The sequence below is a fragment of the Lepisosteus platostomus genome, unplaced genomic scaffold (assembly GCF_059453375.1).
Source record: "Lepisosteus platostomus isolate fLepPlt1 unplaced genomic scaffold, fLepPlt1.hap1 Scaffold_78_H1, whole genome shotgun sequence".
In the NCBI taxonomy this organism is placed as follows: Eukaryota; Metazoa; Chordata; class Actinopteri; order Semionotiformes; family Lepisosteidae; genus Lepisosteus; species Lepisosteus platostomus.
Genome location: NW_028291690.1, coordinates 35042 through 50000, shown reverse-complemented (window position 1 = coordinate 50000; position 14959 = coordinate 35042). Strand labels below are relative to the sequence as shown.

The 14959-nt window shown below is 41.2% G+C and overlaps 5 non-coding genes across 5 annotated transcripts; 4 read left to right on the top strand and 1 right to left on the bottom strand.

Moving 5' to 3' along the window:
- Positions 1 to 527: 527 nt before the first annotated feature.
- Positions 528 to 609, bottom strand: trnat-ggu (transfer RNA threonine (anticodon GGU)). Its single transcript has one exon. It is a non-coding gene; the product is annotated as a tRNA-Thr (tRNA).
- A 379-nt stretch (positions 610 to 988) lies between these two features.
- Positions 989 to 1062, top strand: trnat-ggu (transfer RNA threonine (anticodon GGU)). Its single transcript has one exon. It is a non-coding gene; the product is annotated as a tRNA-Thr (tRNA).
- Positions 1063 to 2225: 1163 nt separating this feature from the next.
- Positions 2226 to 2298, top strand: trnar-acg (transfer RNA arginine (anticodon ACG)). Its single transcript has one exon. It is a non-coding gene; the product is annotated as a tRNA-Arg (tRNA).
- Positions 2299 to 4751: 2453 nt separating this feature from the next.
- On the top strand, positions 4752 to 4824 carry trnar-ucu (transfer RNA arginine (anticodon UCU)). The gene has a single exon. It is a non-coding gene; the product is annotated as a tRNA-Arg (tRNA).
- Positions 4825 to 9483: 4659 nt separating this feature from the next.
- Positions 9484 to 9556, top strand: trnar-ucg (transfer RNA arginine (anticodon UCG)). Its single transcript has one exon. It is a non-coding gene; the product is annotated as a tRNA-Arg (tRNA).
- Positions 9557 to 14959: the final 5403 nt, after the last annotated feature.

The following is a 14959-nucleotide window of genomic DNA, read 5'->3' as shown; positions in this document are numbered from 1 at the left end:
CATGCTGCCTTTCCCCGGAGTAAATCTGTTACATGGAAAGAATGCTTCTCGCAGGTTCAAAAAGGGACCATTGTTAATTGGAGAAATCAATGATTTCGAATGAATTCTGTATGCGTTAAAAGACAGCTATACACAGAAAACATGCAGGACACTGCTCATGAATGATGTTTCCCGAGCCGAAACACAGTGCGTTTTTTCAAGCCATTTGACAAAGCCCACCCACTGAAAACTGCAGCAGATCGTGTAAAGACGTTCAACTTTGTAACTACTGCAGGCACGGGAAGCAGAATAAATTCCTCTTTTCAAACTGTCAAAGGTTTGCTTTCCGAATGCTGCAGGACATCGCACAATCTCTTTTGAACAGGGACAAACGATTTCTTATGGGGCGCAGTAAGTACTGTTACTGTCACTGCTCGATACCGACGTTGGCCCACTATACCATGTTCAGCCACCGCTAGAAAATGTACAGCTCTAGCACCAGAGCAAACAACAGGAGGGCCAACATCAAATGTGTAAGACATGGAGAGCGATGAGAATGGGATTCGAACCCATGTCTGCAGAGCACAATGGATTACCAGTCCATCGCCTTAACCACTCAGCCACCTTATCAATGAAACTGGGCTGTCCGGACATGGGATGGCGCGCTCCAGATGATCTTTTTCTTTTTTTTCCCTCGTACTCGAGGGTCATTTTCCTGTTCCACATGCAATTTCAACATTTTCCTTAGGAGATGTCAAGCCAGCAAGCCACTGCTGTGGTTCAGTGGCCAGTGTGGAGTTCAGTGGCCCTGTTGTACACAGAAAGCAAATTGAGCTCCTTGGACATCAAAAGTTCCAGATAAAAGCCATTTGTCACCCTTTCTCTTGGTGTTGATATTGCTATTGTATGTAAAGGTGGCAACTTGCTCAGCGAGCAGGCGGAGCACACACCGAATGCAGATGTGTCTGAGTGGTGTGTCCAAGTGGCTGCAAAAGGATAATGCTCCTGGGGCGCCGGGGCTTAGTTGGTTAAAGCGCCTGCCTGGTAAATAGGAGATCCTGGGTTCAAATCCCAGCGGTGCCTTCTTTGTTCTGTTTTCTCAAACAGAACTGGTCCTTACAGACAACCGCCTACGGCTAGACTTGCAAGTATTCATTTCCTGTCTTTAACGCGACTTGTTTTTCTTAAAATGGATGCAACTTGCAAAACATGAAATACAAACCTTGCTAATCAGCGCTGGCGGCTGGCAAAAAAAAAAAGAAGTCAGCAATGTTTTTTTTCTTTAACCTTAACCCTGCTAACGGAGACGAGTTAAACAACCGAGTCTATGCAGCTTAAACGGTCCGCATGTCGGGTTCTTAGCTGAAAGGGTGGTAAATCACGCTCACCCCAGTCCTTAATCTTTTAAAGAGGATACAAAATTGAACCTAGTCGCCACATCACATACATCCTGTTCAATGATAAAAAAGTGACATCTATCCTCGATCCAGAGTAAATCCCACGTTGAGGGCATACTTTTTTCCACTTTACCATGAGTCGGGCTCAGCTGCACAGAGGCGAGAGCAGAGCAATGAGGTCACGGGGACAGGGGAGTCACACGCTGGCGGTTTAAACACGCGGAAGAAAACTGAGGGATCCACAGTATGTGGACCCTCCGTGCGCCATCAGTCCGCACTCCGGACTCTGAATCCTGCCATCCAAGTTAAGATCTCGGCGGAACCTGAGGCGCAGTTCCTTCTTAAAACGTAATCTGGTGAGCATTTCTAGAATCGTACTTGTATAGATGCAGCCTTTAATGTGTTGCTAGGTTAAAATTGATGACTTCTTGAACTTCAGTAGGCAACTGCCCTCTTGATTTCGGATTTAATTTCTTTATTACAGGGGCGCTTTTATGAAGACAGAGTCATGTTCAGGTACTTTTCTTGATGGAGGAAGCATATTTCGGACTCTGTGATCTGCTCACCTGGAAAGGTCTGCTGTACTACTACAAGAGAGAAGTAGAGTCTGGAAGAAGGGACAATTTTATGATGCTTTGGAAGATAATGTTTTTTTTTTCTTTGAAATCGAAATGAATCAGAATATCAGTGCAAAAGACAGACTCTTGGTTTGGTTTGAGATATGGTTTTAAAACAGACAAAATGTAGAAAACAGGTCTTTCTCACTTTTGGTAAAGAATGGACCGGGGGTAATATTTTACTAGTTGCAGTGCTGATCTCACTGGGTTACAGTCCTGCAGTGTCACACCGGGGCCAGTGGCGCAATGGATAACGCGTCTGACTACGGATCAGGAGATTGCAGGTTCGACTCCTGCCTGGCTCGGGTCGTTTTTAAACGCATCTGGCTACTCCCTAAGTAGTCTGTGCTACTTACTGCATTGTAATCGTACCCGGTAAGAGATTTCCTTCATGTAAATGAACTGCACCTGACAGCTTTAGAAAAACACCTGGGCTCAGTACGGTGCTGAGAGCTCAGCGTTGCTGTTCTAATTAGCACGCACTGCATCGGCTATGAGCCCGAACCTTTCAATTATTCCGATCAGTAAGTCAACACGTAGTCCACATGAACGGTAGAAATATTCTCTTGTCTGTCTCTTGTTTGTATAGAACTGAATGTCCCTGACAATGTTCTGTTAGTTTTAATTGAAGAACGGCATTTGTGTTCAAATATACCAGACAAGTTTATGTAACTGCTCATGCGACACTCAGTTGTAATTAGTCAAGAAATAAAGTCGAACAACAGCTGCGGGTTTGATTCTGAACGTATGAGATTGCAGCGCCTTTTACTTCCATTGACAAATGATAGAGATTCGAAGAGAGATCCTTCAGACCAGCAAGCAAACCCACGGCTATTTCGGTTTTCTATCTAGGCAACGTTGGTGTCTGCAATAGCATACATGAAAGCGTGATGCAATTTCTGTGGCTACATTTGTTGCACGTCATGCACAGTAAGAGTGTTTCTAACACCAAATAAAAAGTCAACAATTAGCGATCACGCCCTTCTCCTCAGTTAACCCACTGAAACCCTTGCTGTTAACAGTTCTTTACTGCGTGCTTTACCAGCACCTACATATCGTGTCGGTTCTTTCAGCTTTATTCATTAGGTTTTCAAAGGTATAAGTAGAGCACCAGAGGTGCGAACGCAAAATGTGTGGTTATCTGAAGAATTGATTTCAATGGCAGCGGGTCCAAGCGATTTCGCGTTGTTATAGTACCAGGAAAGGAGAAGCGGCACTTCGCCTCTGCCGTGCAGGCACAAGGCGACGTGCGGCAGACGCCGGAGTCGGCAGGTTTCGAACCTGCGCGGGGAAGCCCCAACGCATTTCGAGCCCATCGCCTTAACCACTCGAGCACGACAAATGCGAACTCGCCACCGCCGTATTCCTCCTATAATCAAACACGGACTGCGAGGTGGCTGCGGAAACCTTTTTAAAGTTGCTCTCCGTTAAAAAAAAATACCTTTCACAAGATTCGTGCCGGCAGACAGACACGCCTCAGAGGGTTTAAGGCTGGCTTCACGTTCAAATGATAAAGTCCCCCAGTCCGGATGTCAAAACGCAACTTTGGCAGACAGAAAAAAACATCAACAAACCAAAAATGTGGACAAGGATTTTACAAGCTGCACCACACTGCACTTTCAAAAGCATTTACATTCGTGTTAGACGCAGGAATTGCCTTTGATTTGCGCGCTTACGAACGCCATGGAAAACGAAACAAAACTAAAGCCCTCAGCTCCTGCACTTGATTATAGTCCCGTTACGTGTCGAAGCAGGAATTTACGTCATCCTACCACTGTAACACGGGGAATAGAGGGAAATGAGCACAAGCTACGAATTGTCTCAATCACTCCCTAAAGTAGTAAGACGCCTGGAAGCGTGCACCCCCATCATTAATCTTTGCGCATCTGTGCAAGGTAAACTCTGTAGCAGTCTCTGAAACGGCTCAAAGGAAACACGTGATTGATTCCATGTGCATCTGGGGTTCATTTCTTATTTACATTTAATTCAAGGGAAAGGCTTGGGTCAGTTTCAGACGGCCTCCAACAGCGAGATTCAAGCGCCCCACCTTCAGCCCAATCTGCGCCGCCAGAACGCCAACGGCTCCTCTGGTCTCCGGGGTGCGGTTGTGACCCCGTAACCTAAAGTGTTGGTGGCAGACAAATGGAGACTAACAGGTGATGTCCTAGGACATGACTACATTGTGACACTCGGTGGGGATGGTGACCATTGCTTGGAAAAGAGTGCGAGGCCCCTTTAGAAAAACATTTTGTTAACAGCCATTCTGCCTTAGTCCAAACACCTATAGCTTGCAAAGCGCATGCTATTAGACAGGCACCTCTGCAAGACCTTAAGAGTCTCTTAAACTAGTGATAGTAAGGTGTTCCCAATGGGCGATGTTTGGCTTTCAAATCATCTCTCTGTGGAAGCGCCGAGATGCAGCTGTTTAAGGCTTAGAAGCAGCTGACTGTTTCACTACCTAGCGGATTACTGTCAGTCAGGGAGCTCAGAGGTGAAAAGCCTGTCTGAGAAACAATTCGCCGTCAATCAGTTCAATATGTTCCGAACCAGCTCGGCGCACCTGAGATCATCTTGGTAGCCGTGTAGCTCAGATGAGTGAGAGCGTGTGTGTGTGCACCACCGTGATTGGATGCCGGTCCTTCTCAGGTCACAGTAAACCTTCTGCTGCCTAACTTTCCTAATTTTGGGGATCCCTTTGAAAAAGCAAAGGAAAAAAAAAAACTGGCTCTTCATCAGCGTGATCGACCCAACCCAGTGTGTCCCAGTGGCCTAATGGATAAGGCACTGGCCTTCTAAGCCAGGGATTGTGGGTTCGAGTCCCATCTGGGGTGCTCCTGTCCCATTTTGAGCGTACAAATGTCCTTGTGATTTGCAAAGCTGCAACCCCACCTTACTCAGTGAGCGTCTCTGCTTTTCTCTCACATACAGTTGGGAGAAAAACTTTTGTAAACAGCCCTTCGGAATGATGTGGATTTCTGCATGAATGGCTCCTAACATGTGATCTTATCTTTATCTAAGTCATAATAATCAATAAAGAGAGTCTGATTTAACAAACAACACACGCCCAACATTTGACATTGCTGTTTTAACAAAACAGCCTCCGCCATGCTTCCCAGGTGGGATGAGGTTTTGGAGTTGGTATGCAGTGTTTTGTTATCTCCAAACATAACGCTGTGCACATTTACCAACAAGTTCAACTTTTGTCACGTCTGTCCACAGAACATTGTTCCAGGAGTTGCTGTGGAACATCCATGTGGTCTTTAGCAAACTTGAGAGGGGCAGTGGTGGTTTTTTTTGGGGGGAGAGCAGTGGTTTCCTCCATGGTGACCTCGCATGATCACCACTCCTGTTCAGATTTTTTCTTATGGTGGACTCATGAACACAGACGTAAGACAAAGTCAACCACCTGTTCGCTAGATCCCATCCCCACTCAGCTAGTCAAAGATTCCCTCGAAGGACTGGCAGGACCTATAATTAGTATGATGAATGCATCGCTTGCGTCAGGCGTTGTACCTGATCAATTTAAGGTAGCGGTTGTTAGACCGCTCCTTAAGAAGTCAAATTTGGATCCACAAGTTCTTAACAACTACAGGCCTGTCTCAAAGGTCCCATTTCAATCTAAAAGTCTTGGGAGAATAGTTGTTGCCCAACGTCAATCGTATCTGGATTCAAATAATATACTTGAGAAATTTCAGTCTGGTTTCTGAAACTGCATTAACAAGAGTCGTAAATGATATTCTCTTAGCTACTGATGCGGGGAATGCAACAGTGCTTGTGCTTTTAGATCTTAGAGCTGCCTTTGACACGGTTGACCTCTCTGTTTTGTTACACAGGCTTGAGTTTGAGGTTGGCTTATCTGGAACCGTCCTTCAGTGGTTTACTTCACATTTTACTCATCGTTTTCATTATGTTCAAATATCTAATAATTGTACTGCTTCATCAATGTCACCAGTTCAATTTGGGGTACCAGAAGATCAGTGCTGGGACCAATATTGCTCTCTCTCTCTACATGCTGCTGATAGGTAGGATAATATGAAAAAATAATATGAACTTTCATTCATATGCTGATGACACTCAAATAAACATTTTGTTTACACCAAACGACAACTCTTCTATTATCAGTTTAGTTAAATGCATTAAGGAAGGAAATACTTGGATGTGTGAAAACTTTTTGTTACTCAACTCTGAGAAAACTGAGGATCTGTTGATCGGAGGCAACAATACTGATAGGACTACTATAACTTCAGCACTTAACTCAGAGGATTTAAACATTTGCCTCAAAGAGACAGCACGTTACCTAGGCGGCATATTAGACACAAGGCTCTTAACAACTTGCATTGTTAAGTGCCTTGGGACAACCTTGTTGTGAAAGGCGCTATATAGAAATACATTGATTTGAATTGAATTGACAATGTAAAATGTTGTGTGTGTTGTTTGTTAAACAAGACTGTCTTTATTTATCAAAAAATAAAAGGAATTTGCTAGGAATGCAAACGTTAGGTTGCGCTTCTTCATGCTGCATCGTCGGCATGAGTGGAGCTTTTTAAACGTCTGTACTTACTGTGCCCCATAAGAAATCGTTTGTCCCCGTTCAAAAGAGATTGTGCGATGTCCTGCAGTGTTCGCAAAGTAAACCTTTGACAGTTTGAAAAGAGGAATTTATTCTGCTTCCTGTGCGTGCAGTAGTTACAAAGTTGAACGTCTTTACACGATTTGCTGCAGTTTTCAGTGGGCGGGCTTTGTCAGATGGCTTGGAAAAACGCACTGTGTTTCGGCTCGGGAAACATCATGAGAAGTGTCCTGCATGTTTTCTGTGTATAGCTGTCTTTTAACGCATACAGAATTCATTCGAAATCATTGATTTCTCCAATTAACAAGGGTCCCTTAAAAGATGAGTCAAAGTAACGTCTAATCGGATTAGTTTCCTTAGAGCTGGTTCAGAGTTTGCTCAAGAGTTTACCTTACACAGATGCGCAAAGAAGAATGTTGGGGGTGCATGCTTCAAGGTGCCTTACAGCTGTAGGGAGTGATTCGAGATTCGAGACGATTCGTGCCGTGTGCTCGTTCCCATATACCGTACGCCCCGGGGTGCAGTGCTAGGATGACGTAAAATACCGCTCGGGCACGTAACGGCGTTATATGCAAGTGCGGGACGTGAGGGTTTTCGTTTGTTCATTTTGTTTTGTTTTGCTCTGCTTTGCTTTGTTTCTTGGTCAAGAGGCGTAAGGTAAGTCGTAATCCAGGGAGAACACTGGTGGCAAACAGTCCGAGGTGAGAGGCGAGGTCCAAAGTCGAAAAGTTAGAAGGGGAGTCCAATATCCAGAATAAACGAGGTAATGGAAAAAACGCCAGGTAGAGCTCTCAAGGAGTAGACTCAATACCAGCGGGAAGCAGATAAAGATGGTAAAAATAGCACTGCGTACCGCACGGTGGAGTGTGTGCAGGTGGGTAAACTCGTGCGGCGGCGTTTGTTAATAATCACCCGCTGCTGGTGCTGTTTAGATTGCTTAAGAGTTGGTCTTAACTGCCTGGCGGTCATGACAAGCTCCTCTTTAAGCTGTGGTTTAGTTTTGCATTCATGTGTTTCTAGAGCAGTTATTTATGGGGGTGGGTGGGTCTTTCACAGAGGCTCAGGACAAATCCCCTGCATGAAAGTCTACTGTGTGCGTTCAAACAGTCACAGGTTAAGAGCCAGGCAGGAGGACAATGGACAGAAGAAGCAACGAACTAAAAATAAAAGAACGAATATGAAAAAGCCACCATCTTTTTCTTTTTGACATTTTCCGACTTTCATGCAAGCCAGGACAAAGTTGCTCGTAGCTACTTGTGGATTCAAATACTCTATCGAGTGCTTTGATGAGTTTTTGCAATTTGATTGTCGTCCTGTCAGCCTGTTTCTGTTTTTTTTTTCAATCTAGTGATGGAAAGTAAGAGGGAAATGATGGAGCAATCAATAACCGCTCCGGAAAAATGGCAGAAAGAAATGGCCCGTCACTAAGGACATTTGTGAAGCAGAGGAGTGACATCACCACAAAGGCGACTTATTCTGCTGATCGTTTTGGTGAATAATGATTGAGGCGTGTTAAGAGAAAGGTAGCTGCGTCAGCATGCTTAGGCTGCAAAGGATAAAGCAAAGGTTTACTCCATGCTGAAAAGAGAAGAAAAGAAGCACAACGTTTCGGCTGTGGAGCCTTCTGCGCCATCTTCTTTTGCAATGGTGATGATGTTTACATTGGAAAAACTGAGACACGCATACTGGAGGGGCTTGAACCACCAACTTTTCAGCACCACAGAGTCTGACAGTCTTTTGTGCGCCCTACATTTGCAGGTTTATGGTCAAAGAAAACAATCACTTGCACTTCTTGCAGCCGGCAATCTTTTTCCACTGACAACCAAGAAATGGATTTCATCTTTCACAAGCTGTATGGATTTCTTCAAAAACAAGTTATTCCAGAAAGGAAATGAATTCTTGCATTAAACTGAACCAAGCTGTACATGTTTGTCTGAAATGAGATATGCGGCACAACAAGACACGGAGAGAGGCACCGCTGGTATTCAGACCCAGGATCGCCTGCTTACTAGGCAGGCACTTTAAGCCACTAGGGAACAGCGCCAGCAGAGCACCGTGCTTTTACAGACACTTGGACACATCTGCGTTCGGTGTGCACTTAATCTGCTCTCTGAGCCCGTTGCCTCCGTCCCATTTAATAGCAGAACTGACGCCAAGAGAAATGATGAGAAATGGCATTTATCGGGCACTTCTCATGTCCAAGGAGCTCAATGCCCTTGACACCTCCCCAAGGCGACAGAGCTGTGCATTCTTTGGCGACAACATTTTTTCTTTTGTTTTATTTCTATACTTATTGATAGAATAAAAACGATATGTCATGTACTGTAAGGGAAATGTCTCTTTTCATGGGGAAAGCTAGCACCAGCAAATGTTGTGTTTAGAAGAAGTGATTTAACATGACACGTGACCTAATTTACCGGAGCAAAAGCTCACCCAGCAAGCCCTGCTTTACTTCTACAGGAGAGAAGTACTGTAGAGTCTGCAAGATGTTCAGCTGGGTAGCTACGTCAGCATGCCTCGGCTGCAAAGGAACAAGTAATAGGTTTATTGCATGCTGAAAAGAGAAGAACGGAAACACAGCGTTTCGGCCGTGAGGTCTTCTCACACCTGAAGAAGCCTCACACCTGTAAAAGGCTCCATGGTTTTCTTTCTTCTCTTTTCAACATGGAATACACCTATTGTCTGCAAGATGTGACAATTTCACGGTGTTTTGGAAGAAAACCTTTTTTCTTTGAATTCAAAATCAATCAGAATTTCAGCACGACACACCAACACTTTTTCTGTTTTAAGGAGATGATATTTTAAACCTGATAAAAATAGTAGGAAACACAAGTTTCTTGCTGTGAAAATTTAGATGGGGAAGTGTACTACTGGTAGCAGTGTAGAGCTCTCTGTGGTGGAATGCAAACACATGTTCTATGGGCCAGTGGCGTAATGGATTACGCGTCTGACTTCGGATCAGAAGATTGTAGGTTCGAGTCCTGCCTGGTTCGTGAGGCTTTTAAACCTCTCAGGTTCCTCGGTAACAGGTTGCCGTCATGTATATGAACTATAGAAAAGCATCTGCCACAACCCGTAAATTAGCACGCAAGTGCGGGCTAGTTAACACAGAACTGTATGGAGATCATCTCCAGCTCCGAGCTCAATTGCAATGAAAAAACATGCAGAACAGAACTGGAGAGCAGCTGAATTTGTGCTCAGTAGGGTGGGGAGGACTCAGCATTGCTATTGTTCTAATTGGCATGAACTGCAGGGGATCTGAATCAGAACACGTCACTTAGTTCGATCATTGCGTCAATATGTAGGCCACGTTAATATAGAATTATTACTTTGTCTGTCTCGTCTTTGTATATAGGTGAATGTCCCTGACAATTTCATGTTAGTTTTTAAGAACGACATTGGTGCTAATATATACATATATAGCATATAAGGAACACGTAAAAGTTTAGTCCATGTTGAAAAGATAAGAAAACCGCCACAACGTTTCATCTCGGAATAAATCTTTACTTGTTGTTTTGCAGCCTACCCATTCTGACCTAACTCCTCCCTTGAAATTCCCTAACAGATAAGGGTACGTAACGGCTCATGCGATGCTCAGTTGCAATTTGTCCCAAAACAAACAAGAAGAGCAGCTGAGGGTTTGAGTTTGAACATGCACTGTATTAAAGCAGCTTTTATTTCCATTGATAAATGCTAGATATTCCTACAGAGATTCTCCAGGTAGTAAGCGATTCCTGTTTCTGTTTCTATTTCTGTTTCATATATATATATACAGTATATATACAGTATTGTACTATTATTATATAATTGTTACACTGTGGCTGTGTTGTGTGTGTTAAGCTGCTGTTGCACTGCAATTTCCCTCACGGGATCAATAAAGTATCTATCTATAAGAAGACATTACCAACAACGACCACAAGATGGAGATATTGTCTAGACATTACCAACAACGACCACAAGATGGAGATATTGTCCAAAGAGGCAAGAAGGGCAAAGCCGCGATAAGGTAAAATCATTTTTTGTAAGAGATTGCTGTCAGAATGCACATCCGTATCCCAAACAGAATCTCTAGTAAAATATGATCATTTGTGAAACAGGCAATTGAGTGTCTGCTACAATATGATTGCTACAGATGCAGCCATTCAAAATGCGCGGGCGTACGCTGTACGCAGTCTACCACAAGTTACCGGTAAATACCGCGAGTTACCGGTAAATACCGCTAGCAAAATAATAGTATCCGGAATTTCCGCAAGGTGGAGCTAATAAAGCTCAACTTCTCATGTTTGAGCTGTAGCCATCAAAGTCTTTAATGAAGATATTACTAATAGTATTAATAATAAATGAACTTGGACAAGCTGTAAACTCAAAGTATTGCCCTGGTCCACATTATTTTTTTCATTGCCCGTCTTTGTAAAAGTAACACCACAGCATTTCGCAATCACGCATTTTTTTCCAATCATGCAAAGTACAGTAATTTTTGAGAATCGATTCACCATGCCTTTCACATGCTCATAAAAGAGGTTGATTTAGGAACATAAACATATTACCGTATGCAAACTGTACTGTATACAGTTTGTATATGTATATGTATATGTATATTTAATGTCTTAACTGTGCCCGTTTAAGTATTGAATATTTATATGGAATTTTACCACTGAAGGGAAATCTTAGTGCCTGAGCATAAAAAGAATAGGAGCATACTGGAACACGTGTGAAGGCCATAAACGATATTAATTTTGGAACATAAACATACAGTATATGGCTGGTCTCGGTACTTTAAAGAAAACATACACGAAACATGGTTTCATTATGACCAGAATCGGTCTTGAGATATTTTTAACTTGATTTACAGTATTTGAGAGGTATGTCTTGACACCGATACTACGTAAATACTCCTCACGTATATGTTTCTAGGTTTATATTATGCATTTCATACGGTCAAATTGCTTTTGAGCAACTGATAAGAAGCGCGAAACGGTATGCCCAGGGCGTTTTAGTTTTCGTTTTGTTTTAATGCAGTGCAGTGGATTGATTAGAGATATCAAGTACATACAAGTCATTTTTTAAATGTTGTAGTTCGTCTTGTAAAAATGTTACGAGTACATCATCTGTCAACAATTACACAGGTTCTGTTTCCATATTGCGGTTTTTGGTTACGTAATATTATTTTCTAATTTCACGTTGTGAATATATGATTTGGGCAAACAGAGCCGCAAAGAAGTATATTATGGGTTGTTGTTGTTTTTTTGCAGTTTTATCTAAAATAAGCGATGCTTAAACCTTTGTCTGATTCTTGTGAAACTATCCACACGACAGTTACCTAGGAGTTGACTTCAGTGATGTCACTGATGGGATGTTTCTAAAAATCCATCCTCTGTAAAACATCTTCTCTAGTTGTTCTGCATATGTATTCGCTAATGAAGCTGTGTTTTTCTGAGCCTGGTTCTCAACATTTCTGTATGAACCAGCTTAGAGGGCTAAAGACAGCTTGTGTTTAAATTGAGTGTAAGGTAATTTATGCTTCTAAAGTCATGGTCAGCATTTATTATTGTACTGTGCTGTAAACTTCTTCTGTGCCTAATTACATTATTTTATAGTCGATAATGTTTCTGTAGTGCTTTTTCAGCCCTCAGCATGTGTCTGCGCTGGTGGTGCTGTGGGTTAGGTTCCTGACTCCTATGTCACATGGTCTGTGGTTGAATCTCATGGAACTATGACTTTAATTTTTAACAAACATTTCTTTGAAAAAATGAAACATTTCCCTTGGTCAGAGATTAAATAAAACCTCACTCGCATCAAAACAAATTTATATTTCTAAATATCACAACATGATCGAATTTACGTCTTTTTAATAACAATGAATAGTCACCTATGCGTTACAAAATAAACATTTATATTGATTTGAATTGCGTTTTGATTTAAATCGTAAACGCGTGTTTAAATATATGTGTTTAAAGGCGATATACTGTATAAAAGCGCTGATTCTTATGGAATGTGTTCGGCCGGGGATTCAAAAAAAATATTTTTTTTAATCGCGTATCTAAGGAAAATTGCAGTATAACTTTGTTCATGCACAAACAGTGGCATGTTACATTATAATTTGGGTGTCTCCTCTTGCCAGAAAGCTCTAAATTGCATTTTGAGTGCGGTTTTTGACTTTTTCTAAATTGCAACCCATAAATAAAGCTGATACAGTTTAGACTTACTGTATTCTAAACTGTATTACAACATCACATTGGACAATGCAACGTAAATTGCAAAAATGCACTTGGAATCTATCCTAGCCCTACTATGAAAATTATTTAAACTGCGACACTTATCATTCATCTTTAAATAAACTTTATTTTATATAGCGTTTTAAGCGAATAGGTAATTAGATTGCTCATAAACCTAATCGCTTTTTCTACATAAACACAGCGTGATTGCTCTCTGAAAATGGTTTTTTCTTTATATTTAGGCTCAGATTTCAACTATAGATCGTATTATTATGAACTTTCTTGGAAAAATGTCTTTTATGTAAACCATGTTTGCTATTAATTCATTTAGGGCTAAAATACGTTCATTGTCTTCCAATCGAGTCGAGTTGACATTGGAAGCTTGCCACGCCCGGACTGTTACACCAACGCATTAGCATGTTGAAGCGATTTCATTGAGGAGGCCATCTACTAGTTAACACTGTACTTCCTACTTTGAAAATACCTGTGAAATTGGTTTAATTCGTCACAGCCAGCACTCCGGCAGAGAGGGGGGTTGTACTCGTTAATGTCTGATGACATACAAGTGGAAAGATTACAGATTTTAACCGTCTTTTTTCTGAACCAGGGAAAATCTGATCATGTTTCTCTATAACAATAATAAAAAACTTTATTTTCAATTATTTTACATATCCCGCTTGCACATCGCATGACTTTAATAAATCTATTCTTTATTAATACTAAATAAATAATACTAAAAATACTTCAGCAAATAGGTCACTTGATTTTTGGAATAATTCCAAATAGCACAATGATCCACTGGCATCCCTGAAGTCTGTTTAGTGCATAATCTTCCAAATACAATCACTAAGCAATTATAAGAATTATACCATCCTACTTCTTTGTGATATCCTGTAAAAACTAAACCTATTTTTATAAGGCTTTTACTCAAAAGATTTCCAAACACACAAAGCATTTGTGAAGTACTATAGTATTTCTAAAGGTTACTGGTACAACATCAATCATTAAAGCTTAACAATAAAGTTTAGATTGCTGACTATGGACTAACTACATTAACTAACTGCAATGCAACACTATACATTTTACAAGAATATCTGGTTGAATTCTTGCATTTGTAGCCAATTTAATGCGAGAGAAATAAGCCAATTTAATTATTTCACAAAAAATAATGTGATATAAAATGGATGTTTTTAACTTTATTGTAGTGTTTTAGAAACTAATATGTCTTCAAAAATGGTTGTTTTTCACTCCTAGGAATGAAAGCTGTTGTTATATAATGTTTATTTTCAAATTTTGAAAAATCAAAGGATTCTAGCTTTCTCCCCTTTCAGGCATCGGACACAGAGAACCTCATGGTTTTCCTAAAAATCATTTTTTATGTTCCCTGGTGTTCCAAACTTAGTTTTAATCAATTTTAATTTGTTATTATGTTAAAAACAGGGTAATAAATTTCTAATTGGACTATAAATAATGTCATATTGTCTGCTATAAAACTGATGTTTTCAACTCTATTGTAGAGATTCTAGAATCAACTAATAGAGAATTGAAATAAAAAAGGGCATAAGAAAACATTACCAACAACGACCACAAGATGGAGATATTGTCTAGACATTACCAACAACGACCACAAGATGGAGATATTGTCCAAAGAGGCAAGAAGGGCAAAGCTGCGATAAGGTAAAATCATTTTTTGAAAGAGATTGCTGTCAGAATGCACAACTGAATCCCAAACAGAATCTCTAGTCAAATATGATCATTTGTGAAACAGGCAAATGAGTTTCTCAGGTGCCCATTGCTCATTTTCAGACACATTTATGCAATACTTTCACCATGCGTTGAGCAATAGGGATTAAAGATACCAGAGGTAAGGTTTAAAAGTGATTCTGAGGTGCAACACATCAGCGATACAGCTAGGCATCTGAAATGCGGGGTTTGAGAGCCCTTCAGGGAACACCGTACCCTAAAGGTACCAGAAGTCCACTAGTATAAGCATTAAGTCACTGTCACCCCTGTTACAATGTGATTGCTACATATCTTCATTTCTTTGGTTTTTAAGGAGTAAGAGTGCAGGGGGTCTAAATCTGCGATCCAGTGTGTTGAAGTATTTCACAACACTACCTGTAGCCCGTATGGAAATAAATACTAATTCTGATTATTGCCCTGGGCATGTACCAATAAATC